This window comes from Rhinolophus hipposideros (assembly GCF_964194185.1).
Source record: "Rhinolophus hipposideros genome assembly, chromosome: 26".
Lineage (NCBI taxonomy): Eukaryota > Metazoa > Chordata > Mammalia > Chiroptera > Rhinolophidae > Rhinolophus > Rhinolophus hipposideros.
Genome location: NC_138072.1, coordinates 16,192,090 through 16,216,529, shown reverse-complemented (window position 1 = coordinate 16,216,529; position 24,440 = coordinate 16,192,090). Strand labels below are relative to the sequence as shown.

At 44.3% G+C, this 24,440-nt stretch overlaps 1 protein-coding gene across 1 annotated transcript in view; it reads left to right on the top strand.

The window, feature by feature from the left end:
* The window catches only part of KIF26B (kinesin family member 26B), a 414,751-nt gene that overhangs the window by 29,783 nt on the left and 360,528 nt on the right, over positions 1-24,440 (top strand). The gene's annotated exons all lie outside the window — the stretch shown is intronic.

The following is a 24,440-nucleotide window of genomic DNA, read 5'->3' as shown; positions in this document are numbered from 1 at the left end:
CAATGTGAACTGTTATCTTGCATTGGTGATTTTTTTTCTGTCAAATCCTGGAAAATCTGGATTATAAAATTCTCTTCTTATGGTCTGCTGGTTCTGGAAAATTAACTATGGTTCTCCTCTTCTTTTCAATGTCGTTTGTTCTAAGAAAACAAAAGATAATCATGTTTCCTAGGCCAAGCACTCCTGGTTAAATGTTTTCATAACAAAACAGCAAAGTGAAATTTAAAGCTTATCTCTTCCTGTTACCTTGTTAAGTCACAAAGGAGCAATGTTCACATCAGGTTTTATTCTAACAACTGGGGTGTCTTTAATTGTGTGTTTGGGGTGCACTAGGGGCTTTGTGGACCTAAGGCTGTGGAAGCGTTTGGATTCTAGATGTCTGCTGAGAGCTGTCGTTTTGAAGGACACCTAAATTAAAGGCCAGCCTCATCCCCTTTGTGTGATGCTCAAGAAGTTAGAACTCTAGAGTCTCTCCACCACTGTTGCCAAGTTTCTTGACAATGTAACATGTCCTTGATGAAGGAATTCACTCAGCTGTGGCTAGGCCAAGACTGGAAGTGATGAAGCACCTGGCACCTCAATGGCAGAGAGAGATGTGGAGAAGAGACAGGCCGTGTACTCTTACCATTCGAGAAACTGAGCTTTGGGAAGCTGGAGAATTACATCTGCACTTGAAAGTTTCTTCTTGCTTTTGAATGAGCATTTATGAGTTTTCCATGGATTTTAGAGAAGAGTACACAAATAATACTAATATGATTGTTAAAGCATTCCATGCAGGATGCTGGGTAATTTCATTTTTGTAGTGAGAGAAATATGGTAATTCCTTCTGGATAAAGTTTGGTCTCTTCTACCTTCGTTTCTATCCCAGTTTAGTTTTGGAGAAGGCCTAATTCCTCGTCATCATGGCAAATGCATTTTTCAAGCTCACCCTCTTGTTTAGCAGTTGATTTGGAGTTTCATTTTGCACAGATTGCTTGATGCAGGAGACAGTTATGGAAAGGGAGGCAGTCTCTGAGCATGTCGCCTGGGGTTAGAATTGCATCGATTTTGGTGAAACAGTGGCATTGTGAACTCAGGATATGGAAACAACAGAATATTTTGTTTTTCACTTTTGAAACTGGACTTTTTAGCCTGTTAACCCAGCTTAACTGGCTTCGGAGAAAAACGTTGGCCTCAGTGCCTGTATAGCCAGAAAAATAAAGATGCTGATAATTAAGTATTGGTGTTTTCTCAAAGAGCCAAACTCTACCCATAAGAGAAATATCAGTCATTTCCTCACTCTGTGATGGGGGAGAGCTGTAGATTTTAACAATTGTTTGATCATGGTTATTATATAGTCTGAACATAATATATAAGGCTCTAAGGCATTTAGCATGTGGGGAAAAATGAAAAAGGGACTAGTTATTAAAGGTAACTGCTGGGGAGGCCTCAATAACTTGCTTTTTATGGGCTCCGCTAGGATTTCATGTAGGAACCAGTGTGATCTGGGGAGATTTCTTTACATGCAACCTTTACAAAGCTGCTGTTGCACTCCTGTAGTTGTTTTGACGTACATCCACTATACGTTTCCTTCCCCCACCTGCAGTCTAGGCAGATAACCCACTGTTTTTGCATGTTACGTTTACTCAACTGAGCAAAAACTTACGCTGGCAGTATCTTCAAATGATGTCTCTATTTTCTTACTGCTTATTTGGCAGCCAGTTTGGGGAGTCTTCCTCTTTCTAGGGGAATAATACTGTCCTTTTGCCCTGTCTCCTTTGTACCCTCATTTAAATAGGGGATGTGCAGAGGTGGGGAGTAACTTTGTCCCCACCCATGTTGTGAGATGTGCTCAGTGGGTTACAGTCTTTCAGCTGCACATTGCTGGAATTCCTTAGAAGAAATGGGTCATATAAACATGAACCTGTGATTTTTCTTTTTTTTTTTTTTTTTAAGGATCGAGTGCCTGCATTTTCCCTTCTTAAATCCTTGCCTTTGATCTTCTCAGGCAGATCTTCTTTGCCCCTTGGGCTCTCCTTTAATTCTGAGAGGAGGCAGCCTGTGTAGGGTGCCCTGGGGAAGAGTCATTGGCTTGTCAGGCTCCTTTGTGGGAAACGGAGCCCTTGTCTGGGACCTGAAGATACCTTCTAGGTCCTTTCAGGGTGTCTTTCTGTGGAAGGAGGATCCTGGAATTATTTCCGTCTAGTGTTCTTTTTGCCAGGTTTTAGGACCTTGTGTATTATGGTTACAGAAAGCTCACGATGATGCTGCCTTTATGGCAAGTCCCCTTTTAACAGAACCACTGTTCTCTTACTCTGGCTGAATCTGAAGCCTGTCAACTCCCACTGTGCTATGATCAGGTATGATCAGGATGTTAGTAACTGCCTCTTTGCCTGGTCCCTCAGCCCCCTACCTGGCCACCCTAAGTCCATTTTCTTTCCATTTGTAATGGCTCTATACACAAGTTTCATTGTGTTTTCCAAGTATAGTTTCAAGTATAGCTCTTATGTTATCACCAATCAGCTCAAAGACCTCCACTGACTCGCCATTGAATGGTGATCTTGGTGTGAAGGTCTCCTCCCCACCTTTCTGAGGTTTATCCCCTGCATGTGGACTGGGCACTAGTCAGGTTGTTTTTAAACTTCAGCTTGTGCCAGAGTCAGTTGGAAGACTTGTTCAAACACAGATTGCTGGGCCCCACTCCCCAGAGTAGATCTAGCATGGACCTGAGAACTTGCATTTCTAACAGGTTCCTTTGAGAACCACAGTTCTAGCCAAGCTAGACATTTGTAGTGTAACAGACCTCCAATTCTCCCTTAAATTTCTTTTAGTGCTTCTTCCTTCACTTTGAAGACTCTCCTTGTCTCATTCTACCCATCAAAATCCTGAACGTGCATCAGCACTTTCCGCAACGCACCACCCTTTTTAAGGAAGTGATTGCCCACCCCTCCCAGCAGCTCTGAGCCCACCCTCCTTTGGCCACAATCCTATTACTGCTTTCACGGAAACCTACCATGTGCTATAGTTATTGATAGTCCGTTTTAATTTCCCCTTCTGCATGGTAACCTCTGGGAGGAACACAATATAACTCCAGTGTTTGGTGGAAAAACAATTTTTTAGATAAGAAACCCTACTTCTAGTTGATTCTGTTCTGCAGTTACAGATTCTGGCAAGTGCTCTGAGACTTAAAGGGCGGGATTATATCTTTCTTATTCACATTTGAAGCCTCTGCAGCGCCTGACTATTTCCTTGCCCATAGTAGGCACATAATAAATATTTGTTGAATGAATAACTAGCTTCAATACTCAAGATGTTGCAGGCCTGAGACATAAGGAGCCACCCTCCTTCTGGGCCTGGCATCCTCTTATAAACCATGGGTCTTCTAGGAGAGCATTTATTATTTTTAATGGACTGGTGTGTGGCATAGTTTAAACCTATTTATTATCTCTCAACACTTAGCCGTGAATAGTGCCCATCAGCCAGGCAGATCAGAGGCGGGGTGGGGTAAGCTGCATCCCCGGGTTATTACTTTTCCAGAGCAGAAGACTTTGAAGAGGGCGGTGAAGACTGATCTTTTATTTTACCTCAATATAATTAGAGTAACCTTGTTCTTTAAAACACGCGCACTTCAGAAGTTGCTTATGGCCAGTGACGGTGGCTGTTCATCTACCTCTCGGGAAGGTTCGAGAAGCAGGGACAAGCAAGGGAGAAGAGGTGTATGTTTTTAAGGATTTATTTTTAGTACCTGACTTAAATAAAGTACTAAGTGTACTTTATTATATATTTTTCAAAAATATATAAACGTTAATCATGCTCATTGTAAACAATGAAACAGCACAGAAACAGATAGAGCCCAATGTTCAAGTTCCCCTGGGGAAGCATAGTTTTGTATTTTAAAGTGAATATGTGGAGAGATTTTGATGTTTTAAAGTCTTGAAAGGGAAGTAAATGACATTCACAATGTAGACAACAATTAGCTGCAGTTTTGTTTTTCAGGGTGATCACCGTATTTTTTTTTTGACATCCTCACAATTGTCAGCACTGCCATATATACCTGAAGTTCACAGCTGTGTTTCAGCTTCACAGTGGAGTATTTCCCAGTGCTTTCTGGACTCAGCCAGCACTCTCTTGAGCAGATGCCCTTAATCAGGCTGTGGGAAAGAAAAAGCGAAGGAATGAAATCTTGTTTGGTGATTCCCTCCCCCCTTCTTTCCTTCCTTCTCCCAGCGGGTACCAGTGAGTGCTTCCACAGTGCAGCCTCACGTAGGGGCTGGCTAGGCACCAGGAATACAGCGGTGGGCAAAGCAGACCCAGGGCCCGCCATTCGGGCTGGGGGATTACCTCAGGATAGTGGTCAGGGCAGTCTCTGGAGCCAGATGGCCCGAGTTCAAATTCCAGATCAGGCACTTACTAGCTGTGTGACCTTAGACAAGTTACTTGTGGTTCTGGACCTCAATCCCCTCATCTGTAAAATGGGAATGATAAAAATACCTACTTCAAAGGTTATTGTAGGGATTAAAAATAGTAATGCATATAAAATGATTAGAATAGAGCCTAATATTTGGTAAGTGCTCAATAAATGGTCCTTATTGTTTATAATTGGGGTAGGGACAGACATTAAAGAATAATGAATATATTGAAGTTATAAACAGATAAATTCTATAAAGGAAAGATGAAGGATGCTATGAGAGAGTATCACAGGGGATCCTAATTTCGAGTGGGAGTCAGGAAGCATATGAGCGGCTGGTGGTGAGAAGGAGACTTGTGTGACGGGGGCAGAGTGTGAGCTGAGGCTAGATTCCCAAGCAAGGACAGACCATGCATGGCTTAAGGGCATTGGTTCACTTCATTCATGTTAGAGATGAGGAAATGAAGGCCCGGAAAGATTATTGCTTTTTCCAGGTCACAAGACTGGTGACAGAGCTAAACCAAAATGCAGGTCTCCTTCCTCTTAGAAAATCCTTTCCCCTCAAACTTCTATCATTTTCAGTTCTTATCAGATGAAATCTAAATGTCCTTAGATTTGTGGCTGGTAGAGTGGCAGGTCCTCATACCAAAAGAGGGCAAAGTGTTAAGTGAATATAATATACTACCCCGACCCTCATGCATGCACAATATACTTCCCTCCCTCCTTCTTTCCTTTCTTCCTTGAGGTGGTGGAGCCCAGAGCTGTATGTTGGATCATAGTGGATAACTGAATTAGGGAAGATTCAGGCCGTTCCTTTGTTTTAAGATTTAAACGATCTGATCTGTGTGTCTCTTTATGCGTGTCCCATCCATCCATCCATCCATCCATCCATCCATCCATCCATCCATCTATCCATCCACTTCTTCATTCATGCAATCCACAAATATTTATTGAAGGGCAGCTATAAATTAAGCATTGATGCAAAGTTTTTTTGATAGTCAACCAACTGAGCCTGGTCTCTGCCCTTGTACAGTTTACAATCTATCAGTAATAAACCGACAGCCACTTATCATGTGTCTATATGTTATGTGCTCTCAATGTGCTATGGGATTCAGAAAAGTGTGAGAGGTGGTCCAGCTCTCACGAGGAGTGCACAGTCTTGTCAATCCCACCAGGCTGTTTCTTTACTGGCTTATTTACTTTTAATTTCCAAGATAAGGGCAGTGACAATCCCACATCTCATCTCCTAAATCCCATGGTCACAGATGCTCAGTGAAGGATTGGGACACTATTAGAGCAGCACATGGCAACCAGTGAGGAACAGAATTTCAGGAACGATTTTTTTTTTTTTTTAATTTCCCTTTTGGTCTCTTGAGTCTGGTTGATCTTGTCTAGAGCCCTGATAATCTCCTAGACAAAATATTTAAATCTTCTTCACCTCCAGGGACTTTGAGCAAGGAATATTGTGGCTGAAATCCTAAATATTTTGGAGTATAATTAATGCAAATGTTACACAGCAGATGCTGTTTACCACAATCTTTATCCCAAGAGAACGTGTCAGTATCTTTGTATATGGAAATGTACATGTGGACTCATACGTTTCTCCAGTTTCCTAATTCTGTATTCCTTTCCCCTTTGAGGCTACCCCTTACTTTCCTCCTTCAGTCCTTGGTTTCCTGAAGATACATTTTTGTCTTTGATTTCAGAAAAGGGTGAAAAATGATCACTGCCAGACTGATACAGACTCCAATTTTAATTGTTATTTCTTCCAGTGGAACATGCCTTTTTATAGACATCAAAACTTTAATCCAAAGGAATGACTATCTAATTGTTGAATTTCAGATGTGTGTAGGGCTGATTTTGGGGCCATAGGTAGGTTTTCCCATGCCTTTTTGAAGTCACAGTGTATAGATATCAGCATAACACTGGCTGCATTGGTGAGACTGTAATGCTGGGCATTTTTTCAAATAGGGTGAAGGCCATTGTGCTACCTCGGTTGATGCCTCTTTATTCTTATTTTGTGGGAAAGGAAACCAAGTTTAAAAATATGTGTATTCATTCCACACCATGTGCCCAGTACCCTCCCTACAAGAACCCCCGAGAAGGAGGCATTGTTATTTCATTTTACACGTGAAGCAGCTGAAGATCCCAGCAGTTAAGGTACCTGCTAAAGGCCACATGGCTAAGAGCTGGTGTTGGGCTTGAGACCTGAGCTGTTCTGTCAGTATCACCACTGCCTCACCTTGAATTTCAAGTTATTACAAGTGAAACATACAAATAGGCCAGGTCGGTTCCATCTTGAAATAACACAGTGGTTAGGATATGGATAATGTTATGCTAGAAATAAAACAATGCTGACAAGAGAGCAAGCACAGTAACCTGCTGTAGTATTTGTTGGTAGAGAGGAAATGCAGAGACCTTTTCAAGTGCCTGGATGGCGTTGGTACTGGGTTCTGCATTCTTGGTGTTTTCAGATTTGTCCCATTTGCTGTCTAACCGTCAGCCCTGCCCAGGGTTTCCTCTGTGACCACTGGAATTCTGAATTCAGCAAAGGTTATTAGCCACCTGGATAATTGCACCTTTCCAACTTTTAAGACAAGCAGCTAGAGGCAAACTACCATAAATGACTTGTAATTCTAGGTCTTAGATCTTTGCTTGAACATAAAACCAGCTTTCCACTTCCTTAGATTCACAACCTGAAGAAATCAAAGCTAAACATTACCAGAAGTCATTATCTGCTATTTAAAGCATGTTGTAAAATGGAAACATGCTGTCTCCTTTTTAAGGGTGAGTGGGGTAAGGGCACCCATCCCTCATTTTGCCAGGCTTCCGCAGGGACTTTTATAAATAGGGATACATGCTTACCCCTCGCTCTTCCTCACCACAGGGCTGGGATTGTCTCCGAGGAGACAGCTTGACTTTGTGCTTCAGGGAGAAGAAGCCTTGTATTTCCTGTTGGGGTTTTAAAGTTGCTCTTGTGTAGGTTGCTGCTATTTTATAAGCCTGCCTGAATATTGAAAGGCGGGAGGCCTGCTGGTCTCTGTTATGTTGGCCGTGGGGCATTAGAATGACAGAGCAGCTTTATTTAGGATTGCTAGGCAGGCCATATGTACTCAATTATCCCATTTTGAATGCCTTGGTCCTTTGTACTCCATCACCCCTGCAAGCCCTTCTGTGCAGGCTGCCACTCACTGTTATTGCTAAGACCTGAGAACGGTTGTCGTCAGGGAATAGTCTCTTTGCATCACGGGTCCCCCCAGCACTACCCACCGTCCTCCCTGCAGAACGTAACTTCATGTGCACTTCTACTGTAACTCAGTTTGCTCCAAGAAAGTAACTGAGAAGTTCATTTACACTGACGTACACAGACTAATAGGGTTGAGTGGAAGGAACTTGGGCTTGGAAGTCTGGCCGACCTCGGCCCAAACCCCAATCTAGCTGTCTGAGCTTGGAAAAGTTACCTCACTTTTCTGAACCTCAGTTTCTCCATTTGAAAGTGGGTTGAAGTTCCAAGGAAGCTGATTCTGGTGTCTTAAGGAAAATGGCCAGGGTGACCTTCGCTTCGTGTGTGAGTTGCCACAAGCCTGGCTTCCGACACAGTAGATGTTTAATACATATCCATTATTTTCCCCTCTGCCTATTTTCTCATAGATTTTCACTCAACAAACATTGATTGATCATTCTTTGGTGTTTCAAGATGTGTACATTTGAGTTTTATCTGGGAAAATGTCCTAAGAGTAAGGATTTCAAGCTGTCACCACATACCATGGGGTAGATATTTACTGTTGCATGTGGAATGCATTACTGGAACTCTCAAGTACCACACAGCAGCCATCTGCCCCCCTTTAAAGGTTTCCTTACCTGTATTTCATATTGAGTCAGGAAGTGGACTTTTTATATCCTCGCATAGTTTCCTTGATGCATGTTTTCCTTCTTTCTCCTGGAGGAACAGCATGAAAACCCCGTCCGAAGAGCCTAGCCTGACTCTCCACACCCCAACTTTTGTTCTCCCCTGCTCGTGTCATTTATTCCTGCGACTCTGAAAACATTCTGAAGGTTTGGTGGCCACGTTCCTATTCCAGCAGCCGGAGCCACAAAGAAGCAGAGGAGGGTTGGTGGGTCCATGTGACCTCAGGTAGTAAAAGAGCTTCTGGGTGAAGCTTTCATGGGACCTGATGTCAATCGGAGCTTTTTGAATGTAGTTAGGGAGAAGGTGCAATTCCCCAGGGGAGTGTAATCCCCAAGCTGTGCATGACCGTACATGGACCTCTCACAGGGAGTCAGCAATTAGCTTACATCTTCACACAGACAGCTTCCAGGTTTATTTCACATATCCTTCTGCAGCCTTGGGTGCCAGTGACACACGGAAATAATGTGTGGAGACTTGGACAGTGGTCTCAGGAGGGGCTGGAAGATACCTCAGGCCTGGGAAGGAGGGATAAACAAAAAACACACTGGAACCTTATGGATGATAATCATTCGCATGTGAAATATTCCATCTAGAGTATAAATACTATTTGGAACATCACCCTAGAAACTGTACTAATTTGAAATCGTAATGAAATGCATCTTTTATGTTGTAAAGATCTCTTAAATTCCTCTTAGGGCTCTGTTTCAACCTCCAAGCAAATAATTCCCCTTAAAATTTCAAACTTTTATCTTTTTCTTATGGAGGACTTTATTTGCTGAGGTATTTCTTAATTGTTCATTAACAGCCCTGATTGGGGCTATAAAAGGGAGTCAACATATTTAGCACCCTCTGTAAATTCAGGCCTCTTGAGTACCTTCTAGCACACAATCTCCCTAATATACTGGATTTTTGTGCACACCCGGGTATCAGATTCTATTACAAGGACCATTACTGTAGCTTATTGTTTTTGTAAATGCAGTTTATTTTAAGCAGAGTATGCCAGGATTATTTCTATAATTCATAGTGGTTATTATCATGAAGGTGTGTGCAAAGTATACTAATTCCTGTTCCTATAGGATAAAACAACTAAGGCACAGAAATAATCTTCTAAGAATCTAGGGGAAATAGTGCTTGAAGTGCATAATAATAATAATGGTAACAACAACAACTATAATACATGTATGTTCAACCAGAAGCTCTAATTACCATAAGAATGACGTAGTCACAAACTACATTTTCACAGTAATTACAACACAGCCGGGTACATTTGCTTGGGAAAGCAACACAGCCCTATGATATTGGTGGGGTACCAGCCACCCAAACTTCTGTGTCCCTACTTCCAAGATGGCTGTTACCGTAGCTTGTTCTGGGCTAATGGAACAGAGCAGCCTTCCTGAGGAAACGATTCCGATGGCCAGCCTTTGCTGTGCTCAAAGAATCAAGTGAGGCACCCAGAGTTGTTGACTCCTACTGTGAGCTCTCTTGCATTTACTCAAGCTCAGTGGCCTGGGGTATCTGAGCCCTTTCTTGTTCTCCAGCTCCCTGTAAAGGTTGAAGGCATAACTCTGGGAAAATCTTTTGCTCAGTTGCAGAGAAGTGGGGTCACTGGGTACAGAAATAGGATGTAAAGCCTGGAACCTTCATTATACCTGCACCAGAGTGATCCCCACTTCTTCCCCTGTTTGCATTTGTCCTTGGCACCCCTATCCCCACTATCTTTGTACAAAGGATGATGAATTTCATGTGATATGTCTTAAATTGATTTTTTTTTAGTGAGTGGGGAAGAAGAGTGGAACTAAAAGACAATTGTCAAATCAAATAATGTTTTTCCTATATGCAGTAGTGTGTTCTCGACATTACAAGGACAACTTCAGGCTGTAGAGTAGCCTAAGGCACAGCTGCACATAGCGATGTAGGCAATTATTGGTCTGTAGAATTGACCTCAAGGTCTGCTTTGAGGAATAAGATGCGTCCTTATTGAAGGAAGCGAGGAGAATCCTGGAGAGAATATCTGGACACCAAAGCTCTCACCCTGGGGTATGAGGCTGCCCTTGGCTGCAGCTGTGCCGATTTGGTGTGCCTCGGGTCTGACCATCGCCAGGTAGGACCCTCTGACCGCAGGCCACTTCCTGCTCCCTCTTGGTTTGCTTTTTAAAAATTAAATATCTTAAATTAGTTTATAAAAAGTTATATTTTCAGTGGTAAATTAAAATATCTTTGTGTTTATAAAAGTATGTGTGTGTGTGTGTGTGTGTGTGTGTGTGTGTGTATACACACACGAGGGGTGCCAAAAAAATGTATACAAGTGGATACTTGGGTCAATGTTGCTCAAGCAGTAGTTTGTCGTAATCAGAAGTGTCTGGACACTGATGGTAACCACTTTGAGCACCTCTTGTAATTGCAGAAGTCAAATGTAACTTGTATTTATCTTTTGTTATTGGTGTATATTGAGTATTACAATTTTAATACAGTTTTTGTTTCTTAAAAATGTGTATACATTGTTTTGGCACCCTCTGTATGTATATGAGATGTGATCAAACAATATGGAGAATGTTTAAATAAAAAGATGTATTACAATAAAAGACACATTGCCATTAATCCCCCTCGAAATACTCAGCCTCGCTTGGAATACAGTTATCTCATCGTTCTTGTCACTTTCTGAAGCAGTTCTGGAAGTCCTCTTTTGTGAGTGTCTTTAGTTGCGCTGTCATGGCTGCCTTCGTGTCCTGAATCATTTTGACTTTTGGGGAAGAGCCAGAAGTTGCACGGTGCCAGATCTGGTGAATAAGGTGGATGAGGACACACTGTAATGTTTTTATTCAAAAGTTGCCATATACCAGAAGCAATATGTGACATGGAGCATTGTTATGATAGAGGATGATTTACAGCACACTTTAAAACACACCTTCTGTAACCGTAGCTCACAGCCGACTGCACTGAACAGTGGAAACTTGTCACACACTGTTACTAAGGTTTGACACACCACTTCTCATATTGAAGATCGCTGCCTTTCTGTTGGACGGCACTAGGCCTCAGCATTCACCGTATGTTTTGATCACAATGGAAAGCCTCCGTGCACATTACTTTTGGTACGGCAATTTCTGTCAAATAAAAATGTTACAGTGTGTCCTCATCCACCTTATTCACCGCATCTGGCACCGTGTGACTTTTGGCTCTCCCCTAATGTCAAAATGACCGTGAAAGGAACATGTTTTGAATCAATTCAGGACATTGAGGCAGCCACGACAGAACAACTAAAGACACTCATGAAAGAGGACTTCTAGACTGCTTCAGAAAGTGGCAAGAACAATGGGATAAGTGTGTCAAAGTGAGGGAGATTAATGGCAATGTGTCTTTTTCTGTAATAAGTTTTTTTAATTTAAAACATTCACAGTATTTTTCAATCACACATAGCATATCTATTCAATACAGAGAATATGGAAAAGTATAGAAAGAAACCAAGAATATAAAATCATCTATAATCCTGCTTATGCAGAGACCACAGAGTTAAGAGTCCAGGTGATTTTGACTGAATCAGCATGATGATGTTTAAGTTAGGTGTGTGTTTTGCTTTGAGGGTCTGAGCCCTGCTCATCAGAGGGAGAAGCCTGTGGCTCTGAGGCCTAGCACAGTGCTGGCACAGAAAGGGAAGAGTAGAATGTTGCCGAGTGAATGAATGAAGCAAATAGAATAAAATGCACAGAGTTAAGGCGAGACTTGCCCTAGGAAACATGGTAGAATTTCTGGGGTGTTCGTGTTGAATGAAACCATAGGATGATTGTATTCTAAAGGGTTGGGAAGCTTTTCTGTCCTTTGTGCTAAGTTAATAGTTTCCAGTTTCCTTTCCCCACCTTCCCACAATTCCTTCAAACACACATACACATTCATGTTGCCCACCATCATCCTTTGGTAAAGAAAAGTGTACATTTCCACCATGCAGTCATCATTTCCACACCAGGTACGGACCCCATCAGGTCGGCTGAAAAATGTAAAGCCAAACGGAGCGGCAGCAGAATGATGCCTTGGGGAGACGCTCGGGGGTTCCCTTTTGAGCAGGTTTCTTTTCTCAACAGATAATTCTCTGTTAGCTAATGAAGGGCTCCTCACATCAGACCTCCCTCTTCTATTCTCACCTCTGTGCCAGGGACATTTTCTTGGCAATTGAAACCAAAATGATAGATTGGCAGTGGGACTCGACGTGGCTTGGGGTAAAATAACCAATGATTGCACAAAATTGCAGAAAACAGTTTTGAATTTTATTAGCGAGGTGCTGTAAACAACATCCTTTAGCCTGGAGTCTCGCTTCCCAGCGAGTTCACCGGAGTTCATGTGCTGTAATTCACATTTATCTTCTCACACGGACAGCTCCAGGTGCTGTATTCCATAACTGACATACGTTGGTCATTTTCAGGGATGGCTCTCTCTCTCAGGATATAAAATAAACAGACTTGTTGGAGAGCTGTACTCATTGAGCCTCATCCAGGGGGCCAATTGGTTGCTTCTGCTGAAGCTTTTCTTTCCTGAGGACCCGTGACACCTGTACAGAAAGTTCTTAGGCTCGGGAAAGTGAGGAGGAGGCTGGGGGAGGAGGCAAGGGAATATCTTTATTTATAAAACGATATGTCTTCTCCTTTCATTTGCTTTCTCCCATCCAGGGTCCAACGTTTCCATGTTGAGCTGATTTTAGGGTACACAGCAAGGTTTCTAGGGTAAGGTTAGAGGGAAGGTGGGGGGAGGGTTTACTGGTGTGGCTACAGGGCTGTTTCCCTCAGTGTCACATCTCAGAGTAAGACGTTTGCATCACCAGCACAGATCCCTGGGAGCCTGGCTGGCCCAACTCCGACCTTCCTGATAGGTTTACCGCAGAAACCCGTGACTGTTTTCATGTGTTTATTTAACATCTTGTGGCCATCTGCTCCCTGTTGGGCATACAGGGAGTATGAAGATGAAACCAATGGTGGCCCTTGGGGTATTTATTAGATGCTGCTCCTTTTATTTATTTCCCAGCCAGATTCTAAGCCCCTCCAGGCCAAGAACCTTGTCTTCCCTATTCTCTCTCTGGATCTTCTATAGAGCCCAGCACACAGCAGATACCTAGAGAACATTAACAAATGGATTACGCTTTACACAGGAGAGGAGACAAGTGCAGGTGTACATGTAGAACTGGAAAAGGACAAAGCACATAATGAGACATCTAGAAGGTTACAGAAAGGGCAGTGGGAGTTCGACAACGAAGGGGCCCTTTCTGTCTGGGGGGAGCCAGGAAGGCTTTGTGGAGAAGCTGGCCTGGAGGGTGGGTGAGAGTCTGACACGGGGAGAGCAGAAGTTGGCATTTCAGAGGTGCATTCAGAGAACAAGTGCCCATGGGAGAAAGAATGTAAGTGGCCCTTGGCTCTGACGTGAGAATTAAACATATGTGTGAGGAAGTAGTTGGAGATCAAAGGGGAAATGCAGTTTGGAGGTAGGTCATGGGGGTCTCAAACAGCAGGGTAAGGATGCGACTTGATTCACAGACCATGAGGGTTTTTAAAGATTTTTAAATGTCAGGTCATGTGACCAGTTACACAGCGAGGCAGAGTCAGTGGCTTGTGGAGGATGGAAGGAGAGATATGGCTGCTCCATCTGGCCATTGGACCTTGTTCGGAATAAGCACACAGGAAGGAAGACAGTCCTCAGGCAAGGCAGGGCAAAGGAACCCTTAGACTCGTATCTTCAGTGAAGGTCCAATATTCTCTTATTCGAGGCATTTTATTTTCTTCCTCAGTGGAGTTCAGCATGATCTCATTTCCATCCTGAGGGCTCAGAGTCTGCATTGTTACTGGTCAGGCCAGAATGAAAGCGGGAAGATAAAAGCATTTGCAGAGGAGGAGGTCATACAGGCTACACTCACAGTGTCTGAGAGTTGGGAGCCCTCGGGCGTGCACCTCAGGGCTTTGGTCACTTTATCTCTGCGTGGGAAACTCAGCAAATTGCACTGTGGGCACTGAGGGTAATTCCCAACTTGTTCTCAGATGCTTCTGTTTGATGCAGAAACCAGGCTGTTCCTGAACAGCTGTTTGGAGCAGCCAGGTCTGTAGCTTTCTTCTGCAGAGAACCTTCCCTTCATACGACACAGAAGCCTGCCCACAGCTCCATCCTCTCTTCTTCCCAACCCATGACGTTTGATTGTCCTTGGGTTACCACAGCCTGATTTGTTTCTTGAGACCAAAAATATATCCTGAGGAAATATGGCAGTTCTAAAGCTCTCACAGAGGGAATGTTCGTCTGGCTTTGTGTTTTTTTGGAGTGATGTCTCCCAGTGATGGGCCTGAAGAAAAAGACTAGCTAAGCTCATATTCCCTTGTGAAGAAAAAGGCCCAGCTTCCAGCCAAACGGGGTCTGGGCGTGGGATGGCAGCAGCCACGGCAGTGTCCCCAGAGATCTGGCCGAGGCCCTGTGTGGCCTTAGTCATGCAGTAGGAAGTCTCTCCTTCCTGGAGACCAGCAGATCCCCCATGCACAAGGGTGGTGTTGTCTCCAGCCCCACCACAGCTGACTAGTTTTCTGCCTCTTGATGGGACCAAAAATGGTCTAGCTGTGGAGTTCTGCTATGAAAACCCAAGGCAACTGGCAAGCGTAGTACTCGTGGGACGAGGGGGTGGGCATGTTCTTGTCCTGTGGAATCCTGGGCTAGGTCTGAACTTGGGCTCTTCTTGATGTACCTGCGTCGGAGACCTGCCCAGGACCTGCCCTCTACCCAAAGCCTTCCTATATGACGGTCATGGTTTATTTGTTAGTCCAGATTGTGGATACGTGTTGTTCATGATAATCTTCTTTATGCTCCTTTGTGTTTCTGAACCAGTTCATGGTAATTTTTTTATAAAGAAAAGAATCCTCTTTTTTCTTCTCTTCCCTTCCTTTACCCACTAACAATGAAAGAACTTTCTGTGAGGATCCATTTAGTTCCCTCTTGGGCACAAGTTTTTCTTCTCTATTTCTTAGAAAATGCAGCCTGACCTGTTGGTGCCACATCATATCAAACACTTTTATTTTCCGTTCGGCACAAACTCCTGCAAGTGGGCCATTCAGGTTGTTCCTCATGGCGGGGGGACCTGGGAGAGAGCTCGGGGGTCAGTGAGAGGCGCTGCCCCACGGACACCGCTCCTCCTTGGCCCTCCCGGACCCTTCAGACAAGAGGGTCTGCCTCTGGGTAGAAATGGGAGATGGGAGTGGACTCCAGTTCAGTGCTCCGTAGATGACATTTGAAGCACCTTCTCAACATCTTACTTGGAAATGAGAGAACTGTACTATTCACCTCCATTTTGAAGGTTGGGAATTGGAGCCTAGAGAGATTAAATGGCTCTCTCATAATAAAATAGGAAGGGGTGGAGCTGGGGCTTGAAATTCCTGTCCTGGCAGGTCACCGTGCTGCCTCTCCAGCCCTGCTCCTCTCCTGTGAGGGGTACAAACCCTTGAGGTTCCTTTTTATCTTCTGCTTCATTCTCAGTGATTTGATTGCCCTCTCCTATTCATGCCCCCCCTTGACCAATAGGTTGTGAGGCCGAGGATGAGTTAGAGTGCACAACTAGTGCAGGCTTTCTGTCCCCGCCCCAGCTGGGACAGAGCCTGGCCCCGAATCCTACTGGGCGCTCTGGGCTTGCCTTTCTCTATGATACCACTGAAGAGCAGCAGCCTGGGGGGCTGTCTTCAGCTGTCTTGCCGTGTGACTTCAGTGTATCCCTGGCATTGCAGCCAAAGTCTGTGCACTTGGTGTAACTGCCTGAAGTCACGGGAGAGGTGCCACCGTGGCGGGACTGGCTGCCCTTGCATGCATCATTCTGCTTTTTACCCCGTTGCTATTCCTCATGGCCGCTCTTTAGTGGAGTACCAGCACTTGATGAGTACTTAATACCCATGAATTGAATAACATTATTCCACAGCTGGCGTTTTCCATGACTATAATTGCAAAAGGATTCCAGTCATCATTTCTGGGTGTTCTCCCCGAAGCTAACACCGAGTGAGAACTTAACCCAGTTAGTTTAAAGCTCAAGTTAATCAACAACATAAATGCATTTTTAGGCCTATTGACTGATATCCTTTAAACTCAGTGTGGTTTTCCAAGGGAGGGAGGACCCCTCATGTAGCTGGAGCATTGTTTTTTTCAATTAGCCTACTTCAATTTTGATTTCCTTTTGGTTCAATGTAGGTCAATCTCAGATTTTTAAGAATGAACCTCTGGAGGGAAAGGAAATTAACTAGGTCCTAAGGGGGCCCGGTTACCACAATTAACCCCAAAGACAGACTCGCAGGCTGACGGGGGGCCTGGAGAGGGGCCATATGACCCCTTCAAGCCATCACCTCACATGGAGACCCTGGTGGGAGCGTCCTCTTTTCTTACTTGCTGCCTGGTTAAGTAAACATTGCATGCTGCCGCGCCGACTGAGGATTTTCCAATTTCTCATGTTCTTTCTGTCTTTTAGAGTGGTCTGTGTTCTCTCTTCTCCTGAGTCGACGGGTCAGCAAGCTTTTCTCCCAGGGTTCCCTGGTGGGGTTCAGGGATGGGAGAGAAGCCCTCAGACAGAGCTGAGAAGAAGGGAGGGGAGGACTGGGGAAAAGGGAAGTGGCTGGGGTGGCAAGACAGAGCCAGGCTGCCTTTTAGGTGGGGAACAGGGCAGTCACTCCCTGGACCCGGGACTGTAAATCACCTGCAAAAAGTCGTTGTTGCCTCTCGTCATCATTAGAAAGCATTTATGCCGTGTGCATGCACATGTGGCCCTGTGCTGGACCTTTCGATCCTCCCATTCCTGACTCCTGATTTAGATAATGAAGGATGCAGTGTCCCGACTTAAAGTTCCACTTCGACTGCAGAATTTCCTGATTGAGGGTGGAGCCTGGGGCTACCTTGCGGGAACCATGGGATAGTCATTATACCTGGAATGCAAAATTTTCTAAAATTTGAAATCTAAAATGCAGTTTCCTCCTTTCCATGTAGTGAGACTTCCAACTCCTTCCGTGTCCCTCCCCATGATGTTGTTTTTCTCTCATCAAAGGAACCAGAAGATGAAATTCTGTTACCAGGGAAATCTGTTTCACAGGAAGAAAGGACACATAGATGGGACCTGAACGTCTGAGTTTATAATTTGGTGGAAACTTGATAAATGAGAGGCCCCTTTGAGACAGGTATTCCGTGGTGGACGGTCACTGGTACAGCTGCGTTTAACACTGCCCAGTGTACCTCCAGGGTCTCCGAGACTTAGCTAAACCTGCCGTTCTCATGTATATGGTCCAGACAACAGGTGCCCCAGCAGTGTCCACACCCAGAAAACTGCTCCCTTGGCAATTGATTTGTAGTCTCCAAAAGATCTGAGCATTTTTCTTTCTGGAGCTTGGTATATCTGCCGATATTCCTGACACGTTTCCAAAACCCAGACCTAAGTTAGAGGCCAGACACTGTATTTCATAGGAGCAGTTTCCATTTCATTGTCTCAGTTTCCAGGGGTTGGAATACGGCGGATATTCTGTCTGAAGGAAAGAGAATGCCCATGAGAGGCCAACCCTTTTACCTTCTCCGTAAAGTAAAGGAGCTCAAAGAATGTATAAACACAAGTGATTGCAAAACCTTTTTGCATTCACAGCAATACTTACCCATCATTTAATTCTAACCAACGCATAACATGTTTTTCCCGCCTAGTAGGAAACAAGTTATATTTGAGCAGAATTGCTCAACAAGTTATATTTGAGCAGAATTGACCAACAAGTAAAAAGACATTTTAAGAGAAAAGCCTTTTCCCAGCTATGATGTATAGTGCTCTTATGTTACCAAAATAACCCGTTTTACTGAATTGACAAATGCTGCTCTTCTTCCTATTGTCAGATGATATTTCAAATTTCTCTTCTCTAGTCTCTGAGGCCATGTGGAATAGAAATCTTTGGTTCATATGGGCTTATTGGTTCATTGGTTCATATGGGCTTATTTTGATATTCTGACATGAAAGTGAACAGTTTAATTTCCTCCACTTTCTGGTTTGATTTTTGTTTTATCCTTTTCTTCTTCATTGGGTGTATCTTACCTTGATGTTTTGTTTTCATTCTTCCATATTCCTTTAATTCTTTTCTGAAATTATTGACATAGAGCTTGAGTCGTATTTTCCTAGAATTTTCTAGACTCTCTTGGAGTTTGTAATTTACATCTGTCCTTCTTTCACTCTCAATTTTACCTTAAATCAAAGAAGTATATTCTCAGTGCCAATCATGTTCCCGCACTAGGCCAGAAGCTCTAACAAAATGTGAACATGAGTAAGATGGCGTCCTGTTCCTAGGAAGCTTATGGTCTAATAGGAGTGTGGGAGAAGAAAGCAAATACATAAATAACTATAACATAAGGCAGAATGTGGTTAAAAGAGAAATGCCGACCAACAAGATGAGAGTACTTGGGAGTTCAGAAGAGGGAGGTACCATATTTGATGGGCTGAATAAGGAAAGGCTTCATGAAGGAGGTGACATTTAAGTTGGACCACTTTGGAAACTAATGGGATCCCCTATTCTTTCCTACTTAAATCTTTTTCCTTATCCCTTCCCTTAAGTTTCTCTTCCTTTTCTCAGACTAAAACTCTTTACCTGCTATTTATACTTGTCTCAGGCTGAGATGAAAGACGTCCTCAGGTTTGGTTTACACTCGGTGCTAGATGGCACCCATGGAAGGAATGGTGGCCGAGTAAGGGCCCGGCTCCTCTATGACCAGCCCCGTGCCACAGCATGACATGGTCCGAGGAACCTCACTTCACTGGAATGTTATAAGGATTTGTGGAAGAATTCCCGTGGCGTGGATTCAGTTCCTCAGAAGGACAGAGCTCTCTGATTTTGAGCATGCCTCTCTGAGCCTAGGGAAGCTATGGTGCTTTGTCACAAAGGACATACCTCTCTTCAGGGAATGCAGGGACAGAACTTTGTTCCCTCCATTCCTGAAAGCCAGTGGAGGCCTTTCCTCCTGTGAGGAACCATTTCATTTGTTAGTTTATTCGTTAGTTCGTTCATTCATTCATTAATTCAACAAATATTCATTCAATGCGTGCTCCATGTCAGGCATCATGCTGGGCTCAGGACCACAGGGAACTCAACCTAGTTTCTGCTCTGGAGAGTCTCACAGTCCTTGAAGGATGTATTTGGGCCCTGGGAATCTGGGGTAATAGAAATTGCACTTGTGTGTATCATCTCCGTATTTTTGCATTTCTGTAGAGACTTACATAATCAGTGTCTTTTTGGACTCATTCTGTTAATTCCTTGGATAATTTGAAAATGTACCCTTCATTTCATCATTTAGAATGGTGTCACTTTGGCATGATCTAGTCTTCCTTTCAGGATTTCATATTTCGTGGTTGTATTATCTGTGATTTCTTTTAAGAGACTTTCCTTCCCCTTGAGGTCCATTTTTATTGGTATGATTTGCTTAAAGAGAAAACTAGAACTCCAAACTACCAAGCATTGCATTGATAACCTAGGAAGATGAACCACCATTTTTTTTTCTTCTTCAGTGAAGCTCCTTGCAAGAGCAGAGTATCTGTAACAAAGAGAACAAAGCAGGAGAGGGATCTTGCACTTACACTCACCGGCAGGGTGAATTCAGAAGAGACAGACACCCCCTCTACCCCACCCTAACCCCATTCAGTCCTTTAGAGCGCCCGGAAGAACAAAAGGCAATTCACATCGTAGAATATTTCTTCTGTCACCACAACACCAAACTATTAAAAATAAAACTGTCCCTCAAGGCAAAACATTTCATTTATTTTCCTTTGAATGAGTAACTTGTTTATTAAGATGAACTAAGTGGCTAAATCTAGATTGTACGCAGGCAAGAAAAATTGATTTATTGCAGCCTTTTGGAAAGTGTGCTTTATGTTCTCTGGAGTCATCGTTGGATTTTAAATGAAGGAGAATGCATTTAGTCAGACGGGGAACCGTTCCTTCTGGAAATCGGCATAAGCTGGCTCTGCAATGTGTGATGTAGTAGTTTGACCTTTGTTCTTTTGCAGATTGGTTTTTTTGGACTAAGCCAGGATGCTGAAAGGTTTAGCTAGGTTTAGTGATCTTTAGGGAAGACTATATTTCTGCCTTGACTGGAACGATAGTTTTTTGTTTTCTGTTCTTTTTTAAAACTGTTTAATGGGAAAACGTTTCATGTTTGCCTTTGTTCATACTTGAGACCATATATCATGGCATCCATCACGGTGCTGAGAGAGCTGGGGCTTCCTTGTGTCCTGACCCAACCCAGAGGCATTCCCGCCCATGGGGAAGGACGTTTGTCTCAGTAGGGAGGTCCCTCATTGCTGTCCGCTCAGCTGGGGACAGAGATGTGACTGACGTCTAATTCCCCTCTGATTGAGGCCCCATTTGCTCTAAACTGATGGAACTTGAACGGGGAAAAAAAGAGGTGTAAATGGTTAAAAACAAAAAACAAAAAACAACCCAAAACCTATACCCAATGTGGCAGCAAAACATGGGAACGCTTATGTTGAGAACTAAAAAAATTTTAGTTCTGAAATTGTTTCCCTTTAAAATTTAGACAATGAATAATAATTCTTACCCTCTTTCTCAGCTATAATTGTTTTAATGTTGCAACACACATATTATTTCTGATAAGTAATCTTGGGACACCCCTTGGATCCCCAAGAACGGAGTGGTAGCCTGGTAAAAGTTATTAACTTAATTTTTCAGATGAGAAAACTGAACTTCGGAGTGGCTTTGTGACTGGCCCCGGGGATGCAGAGTAATAGCGATCAGTAATTGCACTTCTTCATATCTCACTTGGTCCTCACCACCCTGCCAATTAGGTTTGAATAGCACCCAGGTTTTACAGATGAGGACCAGAAGCACAGGGAGAATAAATGAGCTGCTCAAGTTTTACCAGCTGGTGGGAGAACTGGGACTTAGTCCGGCATCCTTTCCAAAATCCCACGTTAGTGTCACAATATTTGGCCATTTTGATTGGTCCCTTTTGCAAGGTGCCCACCTGCAGTTCAGTACATGTATATCCTATGCAGCGGTCAGAGGGCAGAGGCCATGGCTGGGACCCTGGAATTTAGGCTGTGAGTCCCAGGGGTCCAGATTTCTGTCTGCGTTCTAGTGTCACTGGAGTAGGGAAATTAGGCCCTGGGGGAAGACCATACCCGTGGTTTCCTGGCGGGGTGCATTATGGTCCCCTCAGCTGGTGGGATGGCATCCGCTTGGTCTGGTTTGCAGGAGGTGGGCAGATGCAGGATCAACAGCTATCACCCCAGGCGCCCACGTGAAAACAGAAGGGAGTCCATGGCTCCTTCTGCTCCCTGCTTACCTTTCTGCACATCTGAGATAGGAGAACAGAGGAGGGTGAGGGAGAAAGAGCAGGAGGGTATTGCATATGGGGCCTGATAGCTTTCACGCCGTCCGCCGGGAGATCTGAATATTGACTATGGACGAACAAGATCGGGGCTCCCTTTCAGCCCCATTTCCAGCCTGGGGTGACCCCGAAATTCCCGCCGATGGGGACGCCTGGGAATGGACAGTTTCATCTGCATTTCACATGGGTATCTAGCTTAGAATTTTAATAAATATGCATTGTGCCTTGCTCTGGTGGGGTGGGGTTATATTTCCAAACCTGTGAATTAACAAATAGGATGAGCCTTTTTAAAGGGGAGTTTGGGGCAGGAGGAACCACTAAAATGTTATTGGCTTATACCTGAGGCTGTTTGTACATCTTGACAAGCTCCTCTCTGCCAGACCTGAAATCCTTTTCCTGGTTCCTGCTGGTGTTTCTGACGTTGCCATCGCTGTTTGGGTTACAGGGGTCCTTCTGAGACCATGTGGAGGGAGCACTCTGCACCCACACTGTTTTCTGGGCGGGTGGTCTTTCCTGAGAGTCACGAGCATTTTAGTTGGCCCTTGGGTTTCTTCTCTATGTCCATTTGAGAGGTGAAGGCTTTGTTCCTACAGTAGGTACTGAACACCTACTTACGTTAGAAGCTGAAGCACTCGCTCCCTTTTTCCAGAGTTGGTGGCAGGAGAGAAAGCAGTGACTCCCCAGCTAGGCGACTGGGCCTGCCGCTCTAGGTCTCTGAAGGCTTTCTGGGGTTTGGTGCAGACTCCACCTCCTTTTACTCCTCAGAACAGCTCTGAACAGCCCGAACTCTGGTGTGCTCCATCATTAGCCTTTGTGGGAGGCTTCGTGGAGGGTGAGAAAGCAACAGGACTGCTGGCCCTCGAAAGGCCCTTGCCAGGGTCTTCCTGGAGAGCTTCTGGCATCTGTCTCAGCACCAGGTTGTCCAGTTCACCCCGAAGACTGGTGGGGAAGTCGGGGTGTGTGGGAACCGAAGGTGAGAGTCCAGGACGGTGTTTTCCTCCTTGACACTGACTCGTCTTCCCCGTGACAGTGTAGGTGAGCAGTAATAATAACCACCAATACCAAGTCGCCCTGACCTCTTTCATGGATGTTCACATTGAATTCTCACAGGAACCTTGTGGGGTTTTCAGGTGAGAATGATTGTTCCTGGCTCCATTTTTCACTGACGCAGGAACTGAGTCTCAGAGAGGTTAAGGGACCAAAGGATCACAGTGTAGCACCCACTGTTTTCCCATCATCCGCTCCTTCCATTTCTCCTCTAGCTTTCAGTTCAGGAAGCCTCATCCCCCAGCTTGACTGGGAATTCCATTGTTTTGCAGTGAGAGTGTGGGTGGTAAGGCACCAAGTGGAAAATCTCAGAGCAGTTGGTGATCTGCAATGGTTGCAGGAGGGTGAGGATTCCCAACTGAGCAGCAGGCCGAGATGGAGAGCATGTCTCATGAGTCATTATCCCGAAGGCTTACGATTGTGACTGTGTCATGTTCCAATAGTGTGTGTGTGTGTGTGTGTGTGTGTGTGTGTGTGTGGTGTGGGTTGTGGGCGAGGTTGAGATATGTTCTCAAAAAATACTGTCTCTTGCAAAAAGAGGTTGAGATTTTGCAGCTGGTTTTCTTTAACTACCAGCAACACCAGTATTGTTTCAGAAAGCCACAGAATTTCCAAAAACAATGGAAATTCCAAGAGTGTAGGGTGTGGGTTTTGGGGCCTCAGGTGGGTGTGGACGGGCTTGGGGAGGGCGGACCACAGACTAAGCTGGTCTGTCCTTCCCGCATAACGAATTTCACATGGCTTCAGTGTCCTCAATTTTGTCTTCAGGACACTGAAGTTTAAGCCTGGGAAAGAAGGGGATCAGGAAGGAGCAGGCCCCAGGGACCAGCAGTAGCCATAAAAACCAAACATCAGCCCAGGACAGCCCCGTTTGGCGTGACTTTTAATGATTGCCTTCCCATCAGCTGGTGTCTGGGGAGGCACATGGTATCAGTTAAGCTGCAAAGTGACATTTGTATAAATAAGTTTGTTAATGGGAAATTAATTTTTTTTCTCTCCCATCTTAAAAAATGTGCAGTCTGTTCCCAAACATTTTCAAAATAGCAGCAACAGTAACGGCACACAGGGAGCCAACGCCGCCACCAAGACGTGTGGGGTTAAACCAAAGCAAGGAAAGGAAGAAAGCAAAGCCAACAACAGCCTCCTTGGAAATAGTTTCCATGTCCCCGAAAGCACCCACGGGTCAGAGGTGGCCGACTTTCTCTGAAGTTTGAAGGGAAGCAAAACAATTTTGTCTTGCTCTTCTTTTCTTACTACTCCTACTTTCCACTTTGCATTTGAATTCAACTTTTCATTGGAGAAACTCAGTCAACCTTACCAAACAGCTCGGTAGTTGTGAGAGTCACTTCTGGGGTTTGAAGTAACATCTTAAAAACGCCCTTTTCATGCTTTGAAGCACACGGAGGTCAGGAGACCTGGGTTCTAGGTCTGGCTGTTCTGTGAGCTAATTGGAATGTCTGTCGGTCTGGTCAAATGTGTGTTGTGTACAGGAAGAGCTTTGGTGCAAGGTAGAATGTTGTGAAGGCTGTGGGAGCTCCAAGAAGGTGAATAGTAACTCTACCATGTTGTGAAGAGTATAATTCTGGAGAAAACACTTAGTTCTTTCATCTGTGTAGGAGATGCGTGTTGTAATGGTTAAGAAATATTACATGCCAACTTAGCGAGTGGAGAAGGAATCTCTGAAGTGAACAATGCTAGATAGCAACATATGCTCTGCAGGGATTAGATGATTAATTGTAGAAAATG